This window comes from Pseudophryne corroboree, chromosome 10 (genome assembly GCF_028390025.1).
Source record: "Pseudophryne corroboree isolate aPseCor3 chromosome 10, aPseCor3.hap2, whole genome shotgun sequence".
Lineage (NCBI taxonomy): Eukaryota > Metazoa > Chordata > Amphibia > Anura > Myobatrachidae > Pseudophryne > Pseudophryne corroboree.
Genome location: NC_086453.1, coordinates 172386443 through 172409848, shown reverse-complemented (window position 1 = coordinate 172409848; position 23406 = coordinate 172386443). Strand labels below are relative to the sequence as shown.

Genomic DNA, 23406 nt, shown 5'->3' with positions numbered 1-23406 from the left:
TCTCACCACCCACTAATGAAAAACAGGGGGGTGCAGCAGCTGCCGGTGGGTCCATGCCGCTTGTTTGCTCTCGCCTAAAACAATAGGTGAGAGCAAACAGGCGAGAACGGCAAGCAAAGTGACTGTGAGTCCCAAATGAGGCGAAAGCGAAATATGTACTGTACAGTATCTCACTGAACCATGCTGTTTGCTGTTTTCAGTTCGCCCAGGGGGGGGGGGGGGGGGGGGGAAGCAAGAAAAATGGGATCCCGTTGAATACGAGAAAGCAATTTCTCCTATAAAACGTTTGAAAAGTCCAATTTTCGGATCCTTCTCGCCCCCTTGGCCGGCATTGAATACCCCCTTAGTGTACTAAGGGGGAAAATAAAACAAAACAGTACTGTAAATTAGAAAAACTTTAATTAAACAAAACAAAAAAACAGGAAAGAAAGAAAAAAAAATACAATGACAAATGTAAGAAAAAATGCGGTTCACCACCGCCCATAAAATGAGCACCAATCACCGGAGTTGCTCTGTGAAAACAAAAAAAATGTACAGTATTAGAACAGTAATACAAGTTGAGTACTGTGCAGTATACTGTACAGCACTTTATCAAAGTTTATGAACAGTATGCATGTAAAATAACATTATTATTATTACTGTACCACTAGTCAGGTTGTCCGGCCCTTACCACTATGGGACCTGCCCTTCAACTTGGCTGGTACCTGTTTTATGTGAAAAAAGATAAATTACTGTAAATACTGTATGTTGTACATTACATTACTGTACAGTACTGTATGTACTGAACTGTAATGTTGATACAGTTGGTACTGTAAGTGCACACAGTTACAGTACTGTACTAATTATCAGGCCAATGAGTCCTGCATGATGTCACAACTGGGCATCCATTTGCATGTGTCCACCCAGTTGTGATGTCAGTCACTGGAGAGCACTGCTGGAGAGTCACTGGAGAGGACCAGACCTGGGAGGGGGGCACAAAAGGGATGCTTATACTGTACCAGGCCCCTAAGGAACCCTATAAAGCACAGTTTACATGACGTCATGATGTTGCATGGGGAGGCTCAGCCACAGGGGCAGGGAAAGGCTGAAAGACAAGGGGAAGCTGAGGCACAGCGGGAGGTGTAGGATAAGAGGCACAGGGTGAGGAATAAGGTTTAGAAACAGTGGTGAAAGGAGCCTTAACTTAACAAAAAATGTCTTACCGAGAGGAGGCGGGTCGGCGAATGCCGGCGGTGGAGGGACTGCAAAAAACAAACCAAACACTTTTTTGTCATTTCGGGATGATATAATATACTGTACAGTACTACAGTATTGTTAGTGTCACTCAGAGGGAATTTCAGGGTAGTAAAGCATAATACAGTACAGTAAAATACAGTACATATCCGAATATTCCGAAATACTGAATATTTTGAGTGAGACTGAGATAGTGAAACCTTTGTTTTCTGATGGCTCAATATACACAAACTTTGTTTAATACACAAAGTTATTAAAAATATTGTATTAACCTTCAGGCTGTGTGTATAATGTGTATATGAAACATAAATGAATTGTGTGAATGTACACACACTTTGTTTAATGCATAGTTATTAAAAATATTGGCTAAAATGACCTTCCTGCTGTGTGTAGAAGGTGTATATGAAACATAAATGCATTCTGTGCTAAGATTTAGGTCCCATCGTCATGATATCTCATTATGGTATGCCATTATTCCAAAATACGGAAAAATCTGATATCCAAAATACTTCTGGTCCCAAGCAGTTTGGATAAGGGATACTCAACCTGTACTTACTAATTACACATACAAGAGGGCTTAAAAACACAGTGCTGTACAATACTAAGCAACTCAATGGTGAAAATCCTGAAAGGAGTTACAGTAGGTACAGTATACAGTACTAACCCTACCCTCTACCTTTTTAACCAACCTTTTCCACAGCTAATCCCTAACCCTCCCCACCATAGACTGACCTTAACCTCCACCAGTGATGCTTAAATTTAACCATCCCTGGTGGTGACTAACCCAAAGCCCTCTTCCCTGCAGCCTATCGCTAAACTCCCTCTTCCCCTTACACTGTAATACCAAACCCCCACAAGGTACAGTTGCATCTTCTGTAAATGTAACCCCCCCTGCAGCCTAACCCTAACCTGCTGATCGCACCTGTCTCCTCAAAGTTAGTCTCTCCCAAAATGACTACTGTTTCCTTTGGCTTCCTTCACAAGTGACACAATGGCTTACCCAGACCTAGAAATGGTCCTACTGTATTCTTACAGCACAGTAAAATACTGTACAGTACTGTCAGAATCTATGTTTTGACAGAGGTGTCCATATAATTTAGACCTTTCCTAAACTTTATCTTGCTGTTCAATAATGAACGAGATACAGTATCTTTCAGTGTGTAGGCACCAACGATGAATGATGTGCGGCCCCGCGCTCATTCATTGTTGATGCCGGGTTGCTTATACGAGATCATTCATATCTTTCAGTGACATTTCCTAATGCGTAGGGCCTATTACTGTAGTATGCCTCTTATTATTATTGAAAAAAAATAAAAATTTTAGTTAAAAAAAAAGTACACAATAAAGAGAGTACAGGACTTACTGGTTGTGGTGCTGGTCCCCGGTACAATTGTAAACCCGTGGCGCCGGGCTCTATCCCGAATTATCCTTTGACGCTCTGGGTGTAAAAAAAATGTACAGTGCCCTTAGACATATTACTGCACATACTGAATACTGTAACAGTAACTAATGGCTGGGGAGGTGCTTAGGTACACGCATACAGTGAGCTCAGTGGGAATGAATAGTAATGAGTGATACTGTAGCGGGGGGAGGTGCAGAAGCCTGCATTGAGTTTGACAGTGTAGGGAGCACTAATTCATAATACCTGTACAAGAACATTAAGCTTAGATTTGAAAACTGTTTATGCTAAGAAATGTCAGATTCAGTACACAATCTAAAGACAAAATCCATATAGTGTGAATTGGGCCGCAGTATACATTAAACAGTATACCATGTCAAAGTCGAAAAAGATTGCAGTACACACATCATGTACAAACTACACACAGATGGCCTCCATGCGCGTACTTGCTCTGCTGTGCGTGCACATATTCGCAATTTGCGTATGGTCGCTCCCGCGGTCCTGTGCATTAGCGCGTGGTATGGGTATTTACGGTACAGTTTGTGAATGCATGGAAGGCTATCAAAACACATTACATATTTAATCCAAATAGTGCACAATGTACACATAGTATCCCTGCACCACATCAGAAAGTAACAGCAGTTTAAATGGTATCAGAACAAAGGGATTCACCTTTACAGGGTAGGAGGGGACAGAACAAGGTTATAAGGTGGTGTTTGGTATCCAGCTGAAGGGTATTATAAGGGTAACATTCCGGAGTTGGTTTGAGAAAGATTGCATGTTCCTGCGGATAGTTATGTGCAGGAGCAGAATATAGATATAAACTGTATTTACTGTACATTATGTATGCGGCGGGAATCCAGAGAAGACCACCCACAAGAGCAGTTGGGAAAGACATCGCCTACCTATTAAAACCGACCTATGACCTCTCCTGTACTGTAAATGTGCATCCCTGTGTCCAATGGACAAAGAGATTACAGTATCCATTGTGTTAAGTTTTGGATGAATTGTATAAAGAGAGCCTGCAGCAGGCCTGGTCAGACACAAGACTCACAACGTTATCTATCAGATGACGGAGGACCAGACTGGGTATCACGGCGAATCCACTCACGTATGTAACATTGACTGTAGCCATTTACTCTGTTATATATATATATATATTGTATTATATTGATTGTATTGTAACCCCCTTACAGCAATAATACGCTGTGGTGTCGGAATCCAGTGGTTTAGCCACAGACTTTTTTTCCTTCCCTGATGAGGTTTAAAGTGTAATAGCATCACACTGCATTGCTGCGTAAGGTACGTAGAGTAGGTATTAAGTACAGCGGCCGCAGCGGCTCCATGGTAAAGTGTATTTAAGGTATAGCTTTCATTCCTGCATATAAAGCGGCATTGTCAATTGGGGGCTCTCATGGGAATTCACGTTCTTAATGATGCACTGTACATTACAAACGTGGCTGTAATTGACCTGCTCCAATGGACGCATTGAGAAGCTGATGAAAATGACATCCACGTTAATGTATTGTTGTGGTATCAGTAAGCTGCTGATATGAAATTCAAGGGACAATGCGTTTCTCATAATATTTAAGATGCTAAAATGTATTTTTATTGTTGCAAAACAAGGTTCAAATAAGTCATATTGTGTTTGATTCAGATTGGATTGTTTATCTGTTAAGTAGGTTTAAAAGTACATTTAAAAGTTGTTGCATAGCCTTGATATATTTTGTATTTTTAACTTAGACCTAAAATGTCTTCTGGTGCTTGTATGATGTGTAATTTCTTTGTGACAAAGGAAGCCGCATGGTTAGTCCTCCATTTTGGACTAACCACATGGCCTGTCCACCATTTTGTGTAACCCTCATGGATGTGGAAGGGGGAGGAGCAGCGGCCATTTTGGGAAGGTCATTTTTCTAAATGGCTGATTTTCAGTCTGCTCAGAATAATCAGCTTTCCTTGGTCACATGAAACACGATTTATGAGTTACCAATGCATTTATTTAACCCATGCCATTGTCAATTACAAATAGTTTCAATGGGGCCTAGTGAAAGTTAATAGTGAGATGAATACTTGATGAAAGAATTACACACAGATATAAACAAAGTTTTTTTTTCTTTTACCTCTAGGATTTAGTTAATTCTGCTTGCTATAAGATAGCCATTGAAATGCAAATTAACCTGTGTAACTGCTTTTTCCTAGCAGTGAAAAACCACCTTTACAGGCAGCCAAAAGCACATAGCATTGATATGCAAATTAGAAGCACTGAATGGGTAAATGAGTCCCATAGGAGACCAGTGAATGGTACATATATATAATATTATAATTATGTGTGTGTTTATATCAATGTATGTTCTGCAAGATGGCTATCCAATCTGAATCATATCATTTAAATTATTGATCATTGCTAGATTCATTTAGACCTGTGTGAAACTGGAGATATTTGTTGCTATATAGTTAAAACTAAAATAAATGTTTAAGGAAGTAAATGTAAAAGACACAAAACGCAGGTCTGGCCCAGTCGTAATAGGGTTTATACAGAAAGAATGTGTGTTGTGTTAAGTGAGCAATTATAGTTGGTATTGCTCACATTTATAGAAGTTGTGGGATTTGTTTAATTGCGGACGTACTGTTTTGTACACGTGTCTCGGACACAGTACGGAACTGCACACGCGGCGTAAGCGACACGCACGGTAACGTGTTTACGCAAATTGCGTAAGAAGTACGGTCGCTAAGTACAAATTACACTATAGTTCATTTAGTTTAAAGGCGGGACAGTAACCACGCTACAATAGCACCAACTACCCGGTTTCTAAAGAAATTTAATATAAAAAAACAAAATTTAGTATAAATATTTTTTTTTAATTGCCTCTGGGGGTAAAGCTGCCAACTTGAATGAATCCAAATTTTCTGTACAGAAAAATAAAGTGTATTTGAGTGAGCGAATGCAGGAGTGAGTGGATACTGAACCCAAGAACTGAAGTGGTCTGAAGTGGTAACACTGGGATAGTAGAGGCCCGGTGGCGTAGGGTTCGCTACCTTACATTATTAGGAACTGAAGTGGTCTGAAGTGGTATCCCATACAACTGAAGTGGTCTAAAGTGGTCTGGAGTGGTCTAGGCTAAAGTGGTCTACAGCAATTGTAGGGCATATAGATAACTAGTATCTATAGGCTGTGCTATTGCATCGCATGTCCGTGTGTTCTGCACAGCACAACGTGATACCATTGTGTCATATGCGCTGTGGAAGAGCATACGCAGACGTGATTGAATAGACAAAAAGGGGGTTTTCTTTCACAACGTCGGGAAATCTCCCTGGTGGGCTTCACTGGAAAGGGTGAAGGATAGTTATCTAATTTCTCTGTTTTTCACCCTACAAACAATTCCAGTTGAAAGATACCAAAAAGGAATTTTTCGCTGCCTCTCTCAGGAAAATATTCCAAAAAGAATTTCCACCAAAAGAAATTACGGTGTAAGGTCTGATAGGTGCCCTAAGTTGGGTACATTGCGATCCTCTACCAACAGTGTATCGTTGTACTGGCCAGCGTGGGCGAGAGTGAGTGGAAGGAGCTCGGGTATACTTCCACCGTCTACTTATATTGAGTATTTTGGTGTTTGTGGGAATTTTTTTAAGTTATTGGAAAAGACCCACAAATATGGGAGCCAGTTGCTCAAGTAAGAGACGTTTAGACAGGGTTCAGGCAGAATTGTGGCCAAAAGGCTCAGCAAGGTTTATCATGTGTGAAAAATATGGTTCACACAGAAGTTTTATGCAATGAGTGGGTATGTATGACTAACAATGATAGGGTACCATTCCCTAAGGTGAGCAGCTTTGAACCAGAGGTATTACAGAACTTAAGGTTAAGGATATGTCTGATAAAATCCAAGAAAACAAAGGATTAGACATACAGATTGTTTACATTTATGGCAACAGGAGGGGGATATACAAAGAGAATTAGCTCACGCAGCAGGTTCCAAACCTAGCGTATTGCTACAGTCAATGGTATATCCGTAAAATATAGTAGTATGTAAAAACAATGTATTAACTCTAATTATTTTTTTTTGCAAGATGTATCCTGTTTTTGAAATCTTTTCAAGGTTATAGGTCACAAGAGGATGATAGACTTGCTGACAGATCAGTTCCTGTATTTATTTACAGAGAGAGAGAGACATAAGATGCATTGGAGGGAATGGTAATTGTATCGCTGGCCTGTAACTGTAATTGTATGTAACTGTATGTTTTAACTGCTTACTGTAAGAGTTGTAACTATAGGTATACTGTACTTTGTAATATATATATTGAATCTATATCTCTTTTTTAATAACAAATATATCCAGCCAAATCGCAGCTCTCCTCCAAGCAGTCACCTCGCTGAAGGAAACTCAGGTGGGGCCTGTCCAACCAGGTAGAGCAGTAACAATATTCCCCAATGAAAGAACTGGTGAGGTCACAGCTACCGGTAAGTGTGAGACAGTTCATTGCACAGAGACAACAACACCTCACAGTAAACAGATTGGGAACGGAATGGTAGGATTACACCCTGTCTTGGAAATAGTAACCCCCAATGGGGGAACCGATAGTCAGGGAATAATCCTCACCAGGAATAATGCAATGTATTACCCGTGGCCCAGAGATGAGCTGCGATCAATCATTTCAGAATTCCCTGACCCTCGGAAGCATTTAGCCAGATGTCAGAAATTTTTCAGAGATCTGGGTAATGCGTATGAACCGACAAACAAACACTGGCGGATATTTTTTAAAGCGTGCCTACCTCCTAATATTGACACCCAAAAATGTATCACTGATTGCAGATTAGAGTCGGATAGTCTTATGACTGACAAAACACAATCAGGAGAACTTAGAGCAAATTAACATGCAACTAGAGTTGTATTTCCCCACAACTGTTAAGTGGAGAAAAATTTTCTCCATAAAACAGAGGGAAAATGAAATGCTATCTGAATACTTCCATCAGGACCTGCAAATAATAGATAGATACATGGGGGTATCAGATACAGGGAACAATGCGAATTACAGGGAGGTAGCTGTTTCTGTATTAATGGACAGACTCAATCAGACAGTAAGGGACAGGGTACAAACATTTTTTGCCTGATTGGAGAGGGGCCACAGTAGCTTGTCGTAGAGAGTGCGCGATTGAACACCATAAGAATATTGCTAGGCTTAGAGAACTGCAGGAGGAGAGGCTGGGGATTGAAAGTATACAGGCTCTTACACCAGAGTCTCATCAGCCTAAACCCCAAAAACCCTGGTGGTAAGAAAAGACAGAGAAATTGTTACATTTGTAAAAAAGGACATTTTGCTAGAGATTGCAAGAGTAGTAGAGCACATAGCCACTATAGACCCCTAGACAGAGAAAACAAGCCACATTACTAAACACATAGACGTGATCAAGGGACATATAGTAAGGAGTCACAAGCCATATAGAAAACACAGATTCGGTTAATGGGAAGAATGGAATAAATGCAACTTTACCCTTTTGACAGAACTTACTGGGGTTAGGAGGTCTCTAAACTTCTGCTTCTTTCTCTAGCAGAAGTGACCTCTAATTAATTTAACAGAAGTTTTGTTAGAGATGGTATACATATAGCGTGCTCCCGCCTAAGAAGTACGAATTATGTTGGATACCCACGAAAACTAAGGTTGCATTTCGCTGTTCTAGATACATGTCCATCACATTTAGAGGAAATTATCTCAAAGATACCGGGTTCCCTATGAATTTAGAATGGACAGGACACTGGATTGATGGCTGGGATAGTCCCAGTAGAGATATAACACATATAGATTTTTTTTTTGGGGAGCAGACCGAGTAGAGAATCATTCCCCTTAGTGCCCAATCCAGATGTCAAACTTTGTAAAATCTTCTTTGCCTCTACCAACTTATCTGTTACTAAACTCTGTGATTTGTCTTCAGAGCTTCCTCTTCATCTCTTACATTCACCGACAGGGTTACAGTTCAGACACCACAGGCCTACTCGGTCTTTCAGAGTTCTGCCCAAATCCAGTATATCTCACCAGCATAGGGACACCAGTACCAGTATCAGTGTGCCTGGTCATGCACATAGGGTGGAGAATGGGAATACGCTTGAAGGAAGACTGTATATAGACACCGATATGCATGATGGCCTGACAGCCTGATGGTGAACGCAAATCTGAAAAATTTTCTTTTTATTATTTCCTTTCTCTTTTCACTTTCCACAGATGGTTTACTTCACACAACTGATAATACACAACAGTTAAACACATTGAAATGCAAGATTTATGTTCCCTACAGAAAGGCCGCTGACCCGGAGAGAACTCATGACAAAGAGCAGAGTGTAGAGAACCTCGTATCACTGGAGTGTCTGTACCGGGAAGGTTGAGAGGCAGGACTGTTGAAGGGCATCCGAGCACAGATCTAGAACGGTTGTAGTATCATTCTTTTTTTTTCACCTCCCCCTGCATTTTCCTGTCTTTTCCCCTTCTTATTTTCCTCCTTTCCCTAAACGAAATGGATCGATCACAAGAAACTGCGTTTAGGGTTCTATTAGTAATTCTGGTTTTGATCAAGGACAGTTTGTTTTGGTGAGGGTACCAGAGAGGTCGAGCAGGGATTTGGAATGGGTTCTGATGGCAAGTATGAATTTGTAGGATCTCAGGATCAGCGCATCACTTTAGTAAAGGCTGGCATCAGTAAGCGCTCTGGTAGTCAGGGAGCTCGGAGGCACTGTGAGGGGTTATTGTCTGATGAATATTGTATTTGTAGGAATTGTGAGAATATAGTTGAGGATGGGTGCATCCAGAGATGTCAGTCCAACCTTAATATCGACATGGACCGTCATCCGTTGAGTGATTACCACTCACTAGTGGGTAAGGTCTTAAACCAGACAGAATGCTGGGTGTGCTCACAGGTACCTCAAGGTCAGAGCAAGTCAGGATTAGTACCGTACCGTTTAGCAATAGATGAGGTACTCGAATTACGGGGTGGGAGACTGGTGGACAAGAAATTCAATATTTCTTAGCCCCCTAGTTTGAAGCTCCACCAGTATCATGTAGACAGGTCCTTATTGTGTTTTAATATTTCCAATTACCGAAAACCGGGAAATTAGGAAGTGACGTGGAATAACCAGACAATTACCTTTTCACACAGAGCTGATAGGATACCCATAGACTCTGAACTTGTACGCCAAATAGCCAACAGTAGGAGGTATTTTCGGTATAGGCATACCCGTGGAAGCAAGACCATGTGGGTTGGAAAAGTTTCGCCAGGGTATTGTGCCCATATCATCCAGCCCGATACTTGTACTGAGCAGATGGGAGAACTAGGGATTGGTTTCTTCACTTGGAAAGTTTGTAATATGGTGATGTCTTATTTTGTCCCCTATGATCTCCCAGATGATGCCTATTTCATATGTGGGAGGAAGGCGTACAAGTGGCTTGCCCCGAGCTCAGAGGGATTGTATTATATTGGGAGAGTACTGCCAGAGGTCATGACCATAACCCATGATAAGATGAAAGATGTTCACCGCAGTGTTCAGGCTCCTTATACTCATACTCACTATGAACACATCATCAAGAGACACCTCATAGATAGGACAGACCACGCAGCCTCTGATTTAATCCACGAATCCACCGGGATTCAATTCCTTTTCGCATTAGACATCACCCGTACTGCCAGAGGAATTATAAATTATAGGTATATCCTTGCGCTAGCGAACTTGATAGATAATATCACTGAGATGTATGATGACACCTTCAGGTATACGGGAAGGGAGTTACAAGCTTACAAGCAGGAACTGATTCCACGCAATTGGTTCTCAGGTTTAGGAGAGTGAGCTCAAAATGTCATCATGAGTGTAGGGAAGTTTCTCCTTTGTATCCTGGGAGGCATCATAATTATTGGTTTGATATTTAGGTGTGTTCGAATTCTGATGCGGCGCAAGCACGGCACAAAATTGATGAGTCTAAGGAGCAAGGGTACTGTTACAGCAGCAGATTTAGTTTACGACCCATCCATAGACTGTGATATGATAAGGATTGCAAATGAATTTCATGGCCTGTTTCGTTCACCCGTTTTTCTTTTGTCTCCCCCTCTGCCCAGATACATCCATCCGGAAAAAGACATCAGCCCTTCCCAAAATGTTATGTGAATGTATTTTATTTATATGTCTTATCTTCATCTCTGCAACCTTCAGTTAATGGCACACATAGTCGACAGGTGATATCCACATATACTAGCACTCACATATGTTTCCTCCTCCATGTATCATCAACTAAATGTGCACCCAATTTGTTGGAACAAGAAGCCGAAAATAGCTCGTTAGTGTTTGTTGGCCCACTTACAGACCCTTAATACGGGATAAGAAGGATTTAATGTATACTTCGCAATACCTCAAAGCTTATTTAGAACATATACGGCACGATGATACATGCCCCTCAGACATGGATTCATACATACATGCTTTTTACTATCCCACTAGGTCATACATTTCCCACCTACAACTCTCCCCGATCATCTGTAGATATTGTATTGATATTTTTGTTTAGTGATTAGATAGTGGCAGTTATTGGTGACTGCCAAAGGGTGGACTGTCAAAGTCGAAAAATATTGCAGTACACACATCACATACAAACTACGCACAGATGGCCTCCGTGCGCGTACTTGCTCTGCTGTGCGTGCACATATTCGCAATTTGCGTATGGTCGCTCCCGCGGTCCTGCGCATTAGCGCGTGGTATGGGTATTTACGGTAGAGTTTGTAAATGCATGGAAGGCTATCAAAACACATTACATATTTAATCCAAATAGTGCACAATGTACACATAGTATCCCTGCACCACATCAGAAAGTAACAGCAGTTTAAATGGTATCAGAACAAAGGGATTCACCTTTACAGGATAGGAGGGGACAGAACAAGGTTATAAGGTGGTGTTTGGTATCCAGCTGAAGGGTATTTTAAGGGTAACATTCCGGTGTTGGTTTGAGAAAGATCGCATGTTCCTGCGGATAGTTATGTGCAGGAGCAGAATATAGATATAAACTGTATTTACTGTACATTATGTATGCGGCGGGAATCCAGAGGAGACCACCCACAAGAGCAGTTGGGAAAGACATCGCCTACCTATTCAAACCGACCTATGACCTCTCCTGTACTGTAAATGTGCATCCCTGTGTCCAATGGACAAAGAGATTACAGTATCCATTGTGTTAAGTTTTGGATGAATTGTATAAAGAGAGCCTGCAGCAGGCCTGGTCAGACACAAGACTCACAACGTTATCTATAAGATGACGGAGGACCAGACTGGGTAGCACGGCGAATCCACTCACGTATGTAACATTGACTGTAGCCATTTAGTCTGTTATATATATATATATATATATATATATATATTGTATTGTATTATATTGATTGTATTGTAACCCCCTTTCAGCAATAATACGCTGTGGTGTCGGAACCCAGTGGTTTAGCCACAGACTGGTGTCGTGTCTTTCCTTCCCTGATAAGGTTTACAGCAGGGATGGGGAACCTTCGGTCCTCCAGCTGTTGTTGAACTACACATACCATGCTAAAACTGTTGCAAGGCATGCTGGGATGTGTAGTTAAACAGCAGCTGGAGGGCCGAAGGTTCCCCATCCCTGGTTTAAAGTGTAATAGCATCACACTGCATTGCTGCATAAGGTTTAAAGTGTAATAGCATCACACTGCATTGCTGCATAAGGTTTAAAGTGTATTAGTAACGCATCACATTGCTGTATAAGGTTTAAAGTGTGTTCATTGGGTGTGTACGCGCTGTGTGTACTTTGTACCATCAGCGCGGCGTTTGTACGCTAAGTCCGTACACAGCACGGGACTTTGTACGCTAATAGCGTACAAAGTACTCTACGTATGTATTAAGTACAGCGGCCGCAGCGGCTCCATGGTAAAGTGTATTTAAGGTATAGCTTTCATTCCTGCATATAAAACGGCATTGTCAATTGGGGGCTCTCACGGGATATCACGTTCTTAATGATGCACTGTACATTACAAACGTGGCTGTAATTGACCTGCTCCAATGGACGCATTGAGAAGCTGATGAAAATGACATCCACGTTAATGTATTGTTGTGGTATCAGTAAGCCGCTGATATGAAATTCAAGGGACAATGCATTTCTCATAATATTTAAGATGCTAAAATGTATTTTTATTGTTGCAAAATAAGGTTCAAATAAGTCATATTGTGTTTGATTCAGATTGGATTGTTTATCTGTTAAGTAGGTTTAAAAGTACATTTAAAAGTTGCTGCATAGCCTTGATATAGTTTTTATTTTTAACTCAGGCCTAAAATATCTTCTGGTGCTTGTATGATGTGTGATTTCTTTGTGACAAAGGAAGCCGCATGGTTAGTCCTCCATTTTGGACTAACCACATGGCCTTTCCACCATTTTGTGTAACCCTCATGGATGTGGAAGGGGGAGGAGCAGCGGCCATTTTTGGAAGGTCATTTTTCTAAATGGCTGATTTTCAGTCTGCTCAGAATAATTAGAATAATCAGCTTTCCTTGGTCACATGAAACACGATTTATGAGTTACCAATGCATTTATTTAACCCATGCCATTGTCAATTACAAATAGTTTCAATGGGGCCTAGTGAAAGTTAAAAGTGAGATGAATACTTGATGAAAGAATTACACACAGATATAAACAAAGTTTTTTTTTCTTTTACCTCTAGGATTTAGTTAACTCTGCTTGCTATAAGATAGCCATTGAAATGCAAATTAACCTGTGTAACTGCTTTTTCCTAGCAGTGAAAAACCACCTTTACAGGCAGCCAAAAGCACATAGCATTGATATGCAAATTAGAAGCACTGAATGGGTAAATGAGTCCCATAGGAGACCAGTGAATGGTACATATATATAATATTATAATTATGTGTGTGTTTATATCAATGTATGTTCTGCAAGATGGCTATCCAATCTGAATCATATCATTTAAATTATTGATCATTGCTAGATTCATTTAGACCTGTGTGAAACCGGAGATATTTGTTGCTATATAGTTAAAACTAAAATAAATGTTTAAGGAAGTAAATGTAAAAGACACAAAACACAGGTCTGGCCCAGTCGTAATAGGGTTTATACAGAAAGAATGTGTGTTGTGTTAAGTGAGCAATTATAGTTGGTATTGCTCACATTTATAGAAGTTGTGGGATTTGTTTAATTGCGGACGTACGGTTTTGTACACGTGTCTCGGACACAGTACGGAACTGCACACACGGCGTAAGCGACACGCACGGTAGCGCGTTTACGCAAATTGCGTAAGAAGTACGGTCGCTAAGTACAAATTACACAATAGTTCGTTTAGTTTAAAGGCAGGATAGTAACCACGCTACAATAGCACCAACTACCCGGTTCCTAAAGATATTTAATATAAAAAAACAAAATTTAGTATAAATATTTTTTTTTAATTGCCTCTGGGGGTAAAGCTGCCAACTTGAATGAATCCAAATTTTCTGTACAGAAAAATAAAGTGTATTTGAGTGAGCGAATGCAGGAGTGAGTGGATACTGAACCCAAGAACTGAAGTGGTCTGAAGTGGTAACACTGGGTTAGTAGAGGCCCGGTGGCGTAGGGTTCGCTACCCTGCCTTATTATCAACTGAAGTGGTCTGAAGTGGTATCCCATACAACTGAAGTGATCTAAAGTGGTCTGGAGTGGTCTAGGCTAAAGTGGTCTACAGCAATTGTAGGGCATATAGATAACTAGTATCTATAGGCTGTGCTATTGCATCGCATGTCCGTGTGTTCTGCACAGCACAACGTGATACCATTGTGTCATATGCGCTGTGGAAGAGCATACGCAGACGTGATTGAATAGACAAAAAGGGGTTTTTCTTTCACAACGTCGGGAAATCTCCCTGGTGGGCTTCACTGGAAAGGGTGAAGGATAGTTATCTAATTTCTCTGATTTTCACCCTACAAACAATTCCAGTTGAAAGATACCGAAAAGGAATTTTTCGCTGCCTCTCTCAGGAAAATATTCCAAACAGAATTTCCACCAAAAGAAATTACGGTGTAAGGTCTGATGGGAGCCCTAAGTTGGGTACATTGCGATCCGCTACCAACAGTGTATCGTTGTACTGGCCAGCGTGGGCGAGAGTGAGTGGAAGGCGCTCGGGTATACTTCCACCGTCTACTTATATTGAGTATTTTGGTGTTTGTGGGAATTTTTTTAAGTTATTGCAAAAGACCCACAAATATGGGAGCCAGTTGCTCAAGTAAGAGACGTTTAGACAGGGTTCAGGCAGAATTGTGGCCAAAAGGCTCAGCAAGGTTTATCATGTGTGAAAAATATGGTTCACACACAGAAGTTTTATGCAATGAGTGGGTATGTATGACTAACAATGATAGGGTACCATTCCCTAAGGTGAGCAGCTTTGAACCAGAGGTATTACAGAATTTAAGGTTAAGGATATGTCTGATAAGATCCAAGAAAACAAAGGATTAGACATACAGATTGTTTACTTTTATGGCAACAGGAGGGGGATATACAAAGAGAATTAGCTTGAGCAGCAGGTTCCAAACCTAGCGGGAAAGCAATGGTGACCGCACCACCACCACTACCGTATATTGCGGGGGAGAAGATGGCTACAGTCAATGGTATATCCGTAAAATATAGTAGTATGTAAAAACAATGTAGTAACTCTATTTTTTTTTTGCAAGATGTATCCTGTTTTTGAAATATTTTCAAGGTTATAGGTCACAAGAGGATGATGGACTTGCTGGCAGATCAGTTCCTGTCTTTATTTACAGAGAGAGACATAAGATGCATTGGAGGGAATGGTAATTGTATCGCTGGCCTGTAACTGTAATTGTGTGTAACTGTATATTTTAACTGCTTACTGTAAGAGTTGTAACTATAGGTATACTGTACTTTGTAATATATATATTGAATCTATATCTCTTTTTTAATAACAAATATATCCAGCCAAATCGCAGCTCTCCTCCAAGCAGTCAACTCGCTGCAGGAAACTCAGGTGGGGCCTGTCCAACCAGGTAGAGCAGTAACAATATTCCCCAATGAAAGAACTGGTGAGGTCACAGCTACCGGTAAGTGTGAGACAGTTCATTGCACAGAGACAACAACACCTCACAGTAAACAGATTAGGAACGGAATGGTAGGATTACACCCTGTCTTGGAAATAGTAACCCCCAATGGGGGAACCGATAGTCAGGGAATAATCCTCACCAGGAATAATGCAATGTATTACCTGTGGCCCAGAGATGAGCTGCGATCAATCATTTCAGAATTCCCCGACCCTCGGAAGCATTTAGCCAGATGTCAGAAATTTTTCAGAGATCTGGGTAATGCGTATGAACCGACAAACAAACACTGGCGGATATTTTTAAAAAGCGTGCCTACCTCCTAATATTGACACCCCAAAATGTATCACTGATTGTAGATTAGAGTCGGATAGTCTTATGACTGACAAAACACAATCAGGAGAACTTAGAGCAAATTAACATGCAACTAGAGTTGTATTTCCCCACAACTGTTAAGTGGAGAATAATTTTCTCCATAAAACAGAGGGAAAATGAAATGACATCTGAATACTTCCATCAGGACCTGCAAATAATAGATAGATACATGGGGGTATCAGATACAGGGAACGATGCGAATTACAGGGAGGTAGCTGTTTCTGTATTAATGGATGGACTCAATCAGACAGTAAGGGACAGGGTATAAACATTTTTTGCCTGATTGGAGAGGGGCCACAGTAGCTTGTCGTAGAGAGTGCGCGATTGAACACCATAAGAATATTGCTAGGCGTAGAGAACTGCAGGAGGAGAGGCTGGGGATTGAAAGTATACAGGCTCTTACACCAGAGTCTCATCAGCCTAAACCCCAAAAACCCTGGTGGTAAGAAAAGACCGAGAAATTGTTACATTTGTAAAAAAGGACATTTTGCTAGAGATTGCAAGAGTAGTAGAGCACATAGCCAATATAGACCCCTAGACAGAGAAAACAAGCCACATTACTAAACACATAGACGTGATCAAGGGACATATAGTAAGGAGTCACGAGCCATATAGAAAACACAGATTCGGTTAATGGGAAGAATGGAATAAATGCAACTTTACCCTTTTGACAGAACTTACTGGGGTTAGGAGGTCTCTAAACTTCTGCTTCTTTCTCTAGCAGAAGTGACCTCTAATTAATTTAACAGAAGTTTTGTTAGAGATGGTAAACATATTGAGTGCTCCCGCCTAGGAAGTACGAATTATGTTGGATACCCACGAAAACTAAGGTTGCATTTCGCTGTTCTAGATACATGTCCATCACAGGTAGAGGAAATTATCTCAAAGATACCGGGTTCCCTATGAATTTAGAATGGACAGGTCACTGGATTGATGGCTGGGATAGTCCCAGTAGAGATATAACACATACATATTTTTTTTGGGGGGAGCAGACCGAGTAGAGAATCATTCCCCTTAGTGCCCAATCCAGATGTCAAACTTTGTAAAATCTTCTTTGCCTCTACCAACTTATCTGTTACTAAACTCTATGTGATTTGTCTTCAAAACTTCCTCTTCATCTCTTACGTTCACCGACAGGGTTACAGTTCAGACGCCACAGGCCTACTCGGTCTTTCAGAGTTCTGCCCAAATCCAGTATATCTCACCAGCATAGGGACACCAGTATCAGTGTGCCTGGTCATGCACATAGGGTGGAGAATGGGAATACGGGTGAAGGGAGACTGTATATAGACACCGATATGCATGATGGCGTGACAGCCTGATGGTGAACGCAAATCTGAAAAATTTTCTTTTTATTATTTCCTTTCTCTTTTCACTTTCCACAGATGGTTTACTTCACACAACTGATAATACACAACAGTTAAACACATTGAAATACAAGATTTATGTTCCCTACAGAAAGGCCGCTGACCCGGAGAGAACTCGTGACAAAGAGCAGAGTGCAGAGAACCTCGTATCACTGGAGTGTCTGTTCCGGGAAGGTTGAGAGGCAGGACTGTTGAAGGTCATCCGAGCACAGATCTAGAACGGTTGTAGTATCATTCTTTTTTTTTCACCTCCCCCTGCATTTTCCTGTCTTTTCCCCTTCTTATTTTCCTCCTTTCCCTAAACGAAATGGATCGATCACAAGAGACTGCGTTTAGGGTTCTATTAGTAATTCTGGTTTTGATCAAGGACAGTTTGTTTTGGTGAGGGTCCCAGAGATGTCGAGCAGGGATTTGGAATGGGTTCTGATGGCAAGTATGAATTTGTAGGATCTCAGGATCAGCGCATCACTTTAGTAAAGGCTGGCATCAGTAAGCGCTCTGGTAGTCAGGGAGCTCGGAGGCACTGTGAGGGGTTATTGTCTGATGAATATTGTATTTGTAGGAATTGTGAGAATATAGTTGAGGATGGGTGCATCCAGAGATGTCAGTCCAACCTTAATATCAACATGGACCGTCATCCGTTGAGTGATTACCACTCACTAGTGGGTAAGGTCTTAAACCAGACAGAATGCTGGGTGTGCTCACAGGTACCTCAAGGTCAGAGCAAGTCAGGATTAGTACCGTACCCTTTAGCAATAGATGAGGTACTCGAATTACGGGGTGGGAGACCGGTGGACAAGAAATTCAATATTTCTAAGCCCCCTAGTTTGAAGCTCCACCAGTATCATGTAGACAGGTCCTTATTGTGTTTTAATATTTCCAATTACCGAAAACCGGGAAATTTGGAAGTGACGTGGAATAACCAATTACCTTTTCACACAGAGCTGATAGGATACCCGTAGACTCTGAACTTGTACGCCAAATAGCCAACAGTGGGAGGTATTTTCGGTATACGTATACTCGTGGAAGCAAGACCATGTGGGTTGGAAAAGTATCACCAGGGTATTGTGCCCATATCATCCAGCCCGATACTTGTACTGAGCAGATGGGAGAACTAGGGATTGGTTTCTTCACTTGGAAAGTTTGTAATATGGTGATGTTATATTTTGTCCCCTATGATCTCCCAGATGACGCCTATTTCATATGTGGGAGGAAGGCGTACAAGTGGCTTGCCCCGAGCTCAGAGGGATTGTGTTATATTGGGAGAGTACTGCCAGAGGTCATGACCATAAACCATGATAAGATGAAAGACGTTCACCGCAGTGCTCAGGCTCCTTATACTCATGCTCACTATGAACACATCATCAAGAGACACCTCATAGATAGGACAGAGCACGCAGCCTCTGATTTAATCCACGAATCCACCGGGATTCAATTCCTTTTCGCATTAGACATCACCCGTACTGCCAGAGGAATTATAAATTATAGGTATATCCATGCGCTAGCGAACTTGATAGATAATATCACTGAGATGTATGATGACACCTTCAGGTATACGGGAAGGGAGTTACAAGCTTACAAGCAGGAACTGATTCCACGCAATTGGTTCTCAGGTTTAGGAGAGTGGGCTCAAAATGTCATCATGAGTGTAGGGAAGTTTCTCCTTTGTATCCTGGGAGGCGTCATAATTATTGGTTTGATATTTAGGTGTGTTCGAATTCTGATGCGGCGCAAGCACGGCACAAAATTGATGAGTCTAAGGAGCAAGGGTACTGTTACAGCAGCAGATTTAGTTTACGACCCATCCATAGACTGTGATATGATAAGGATTGCAAATGAATTTCATGGCCTGTTTCGTTCACCCGTTTTTCTTTTGTCTCCCCCTCTGCCCAGATACATCCATCCGGAAAAAGACATCAGCCCTACCCAAAATGTTATGTGAATGTATTTTATTTATATGTCTTATCTTCATCTCTGAAACCTTCAGTTAATGGCACACATAGTCGACAGGTGATATCCACATATACTAGCACTCACATATGTTTCCCCCTCCATGTATCATCAACTAAATGTGCACCCCATTTGTTGGAACAAGAAGCCGAAAAGAGCTCGGTAGTGTTTGTTGGCCCACTTACAGACCCTTAATACGGGATAAGAAGGATTTAATGTATACTTCGCAATACCTCAAAGCTTATTTAGAACATATACGGCACGATGATACATACCCCTCAGACATGAATTCATACATACATGCTTTTTACTATCCCACTAAGTCATACATTTCCCACCTACAACTCTCCCCGATCATCTGTAGATATTGTATTGATATTTTTGTTTAGTGATTAGATAGTGGCAGTTATTGGTGACTGCCAAAGGGTGGACTGTCAAAGTCGAAAAATATTGCAGTACACACATCACGTACAAACTACGCACAGATGGCCTCCATGCGCGTACTTGCGCTGCTGTGCGTGCACATATTCGCAATTTGCGTATGGTCGCTCCCGCGGTCCTGCGCATTAGCGCGTGGTATGGGTATTTACGGTAGAGTTTGTGAATGCATGGAATGCTATCAAAACACATTACATATTTAATCCAAATAGTGCACAATGTACACATAGAATCCCTGCACCACATCAGAAAGTAACAGCAGTTTAAATGGAATCAGAACAAAGGGATTCACCTTTACAGGATAGGAGGGGACAGAACAAGGTTATATAAGGTGGTGTTTGGTATCCAGCTGAAGGGTATTTTAAGGGTAACATTCCGGTGTTGGTTTGAGAAAGATCGCATGTTCCTGCAGATAGTTATGTGCAGGAGCAGAATATAGATATAAACTGTATTTACTGTACATTATGTATGCGGCGGGAATCCAGAGGAGACCACCCACAAGAGCAGTTGGGAAAGACATCGCCTACCTATTCAAACCGACCTATGACCTTTCCTGTACTGTAAATGTGAATCCCTGTGTCCAATGGACAAAGAGATTACAGTATCCATTGTGTTAAGGTTTGGATGAATTGTATAAAGAGAGCCTGCAGCAGGCCTGGTCAGACACAAGACTCACAACGTTATCTATCAGATGACGGAGGACCAGACTGGGTAGCATGGCGAATCCACTCACGTATGTAACATTGACTGTAGCCATTTACTATATATATATTGTATTGTATTATATTGATTGTATTGTAACCCCCTTTCAGCAATAATACGCTGTGGTGTCGGAACCCAGTGGTTTAGCCACAGACTGGTGTCGTGTCTTTCCTTCCCTGATAAGGTTTTAAGTGTAATAGCATCACACTGCATTGCTGCATAAGGTTTAAAGTGTAATAGCATCACACTGCATTGCTGCATTAGGTTTAAAGTGTAATAGCATCACACTGCATTGCTGCATAAGGTTTAAAGTGTGTTCATTGGGTGTGTACGCGCTGTGTGTACTTTGTACCGTCAGCGCGGCGTTTGTACGCTAAGTCCGTACACAGCACGGGACTTTGTACGCTAATAGCGTACAAAGTACTCTACATATGTATTAAGTACAGCGGCCGCAGCGGCTCCATGGTAAAGTGTATTTAAGGTATAGCTTTCATTCCTGCATATAAAACGGCATTGTCAATTGGGGGCTCTCACGGGATATCACGTTCTTAATGATGCACTGTACATTACAAACGTGGCTGTAATTGACCTGCTCCAATGGACGCATTGAGAAGCTGATGAAAATGACATCCACGTTAATGTATTGTTGTGGTATCAGTAAGCCGCTGATATGAAATTCAAGGGACAATGCATTTCTCATAATATTTAAGATGCTAAAATGTATTTTTATTGTTGCAAAACAAGGTTCAAATAAGTCATATTGTGTTTGATTCAGATTGGATTGTTTATCTGTTAAGTAGGTTTAAAAGTACATTTAAAAGTTGCTGCATAGCCTTGATATAGTTTTTAGTTTTAACTCAGGCCTAAATTATCTTCTGGTGCTTGTATGATGTGTGATTTGTTTGTGACAAAGGAAACCGCATGGTTAGTCCTCCATTTTGGACTAACCACATGGCCTGTCCACCATTTTGTGTAAACCTCATGGATGTGGTAGGGGGAGGAGCAGCGGCCATTTTGGGAAGGTCATTTTTCTAAATGGCTGATTTTCAGTCTGCTCAGAATAATCAGCTTTCCTTGGTCACATGAAACACGATTTATGAGTTACCAATGCATTTATTTAACCCATTGTTAGGGTCTCCTGCTCTGTGCTGCCACGTCGTCATGGCAACCGGGAGACAAGTGCTAGCGGAGTAACCTGAGCGTAGCTGATACTCCGGTTCGGGTCTTTTGCTGTGCAGTGGTTACAGGCTCTGTGCACGGCAGGGGATCCGGTGCTGGTTTTTGTGCTCACAGTCTGTGAGGTCTGAGTGGGGCGTGGACAGCACCTGCTATATAAACCCTCTTCTCAGGTTAGGCAGATGCTGCTGAATCTTTGTTGGTTAGTCAGTTCCTGAAAGCTAGCTAGTAGTGTGTAAACTTTGTATTTGTTTGTTGCTTACTGCAAATAGGCCTTGGGATTTGGTATTACACTCTGCCAATCCAGACCTAGCAGTAAGACTGGAGTCAGTCGTTTAACCTGCTGGGGTTCTTTTGCTACTCTGTGAACCTAGCAAGTTTGCAACTGTATTCTCAGACTTGCCTGCCAAAATCCTTTCTCACTGTGCAAGGTGTTCAGGTGTCAGTTTAGTGGCAGTAAGCTGAACCAGTGCACTGCAAGTGAGGACTAGGATTGTGGAGACTCTCCTTGTGTCTATTATTCCATCTCTGACCAAGGAGTTTACTGCCACACCCGTTGGTAACCCTTTAGTGTTTTGCTGTTGCCCTTAGCAACAGCATTTCGGGTTCTCTACGTATTAAATCACTACATCTCGCTTCTTTCCATCTGAGCATTCCTAATACTAGGGAGACACCCAGTTTCTTAGCCTTTGGGCTTCTCTGTTCACTTTGTGTTTATTTTGTTACCCTATCACCTTCTGTGTATGTAATGTCATATTCCCCAGTCTGTCTGTGAGTTCATTTGTTTTGCATCCCTCACCGTTCAGACACCAGTACATTCCTGCTGGCACTGGTGTGCATAACACCCATGCCATAGTCAATTACAAATAGTTTCAATGGGGCCTAGTGAAAGTTAATAGTGAGATGAATACTTGATGAAAGAATTACACACAGATATAAACAAAGTTTTTTTTCTTTTACCTCTAGGATTTAGTTAACTCTGCTTGCTATAAGATAGCCATTGAAATGCAAATTAACCTGTGTAATTGCTTTTTCCTAGCAGTGAAAAACCACCTTTACAGGCAGCCAAAAGCACATAGCATTGATATGCAAATTAGAAGCACTGAATGGGTAAATGAGTCCCATAGGAGACCAGTGAATGGTACATATATATAATATTATAATTATGTGTGTGTTTATATCAATGTATGTTCTGCAAGATGGCTATCCAATCTGAATCATATCATTTAAATTATTGATCATTGCTAGATTCATTTAGACCTGTGTGAAACCAGAGATATTTGTTGCTATATAGTGAAAACTAAAATAAATGTTTAAGGAAGTAAATGTAAAAGACACAAAACGCAGGTCTGGCCCAGTCGTAATAGGGTTTATACAGAAAGAATGTGTGTTGTGTTAAGTGAGCAATTATAGTTGGTATTGCTCACATTTATAGAAGTTGTGGGATTTGTTTAATTGCGGACGTATGGTTTTGTACACGTGTCTCGGACACAGTACGGAACTGCACATGCGGCGTAAGCGACACGCATGGTAGCATGTTTACGCAAATTGCGTAAGAAGTATGGTCGCTAAGTACAAATTACACAATAGTTCGTTTAGTTTAAAGGCGGGACAGTAACCACGCTACAATAGCACCAACTACCCGGTTTCTAAAGATATTTTATATAAAAAAAACAAAATTTAGTATAAATATTTT

The 23406-nt window shown here is 41.2% G+C and overlaps 1 long non-coding RNA gene across 2 annotated transcripts in view; it reads right to left on the bottom strand.

Moving 5' to 3' along the window:
- Positions 1-425: 425 nt before the first annotated feature.
- Positions 426-23406, bottom strand: part of LOC134965129 (uncharacterized) — a 44391-nt gene continuing 21410 nt past the window's right edge. The window contains exons 2-5 of one of the 2 annotated variants that reach the window (XR_010188335.1): positions 2597-2671; positions 1203-1241; positions 645-704; positions 426-512 (exon numbers count right to left, since the gene is read on the bottom strand). This is a non-coding gene — a long non-coding RNA (uncharacterized LOC134965129). The remainder of the gene's footprint in view (positions 513-644; positions 705-1202; positions 1242-2596; positions 2672-23406) is intronic. The other variant, XR_010188336.1, reaches the window with a different exon arrangement.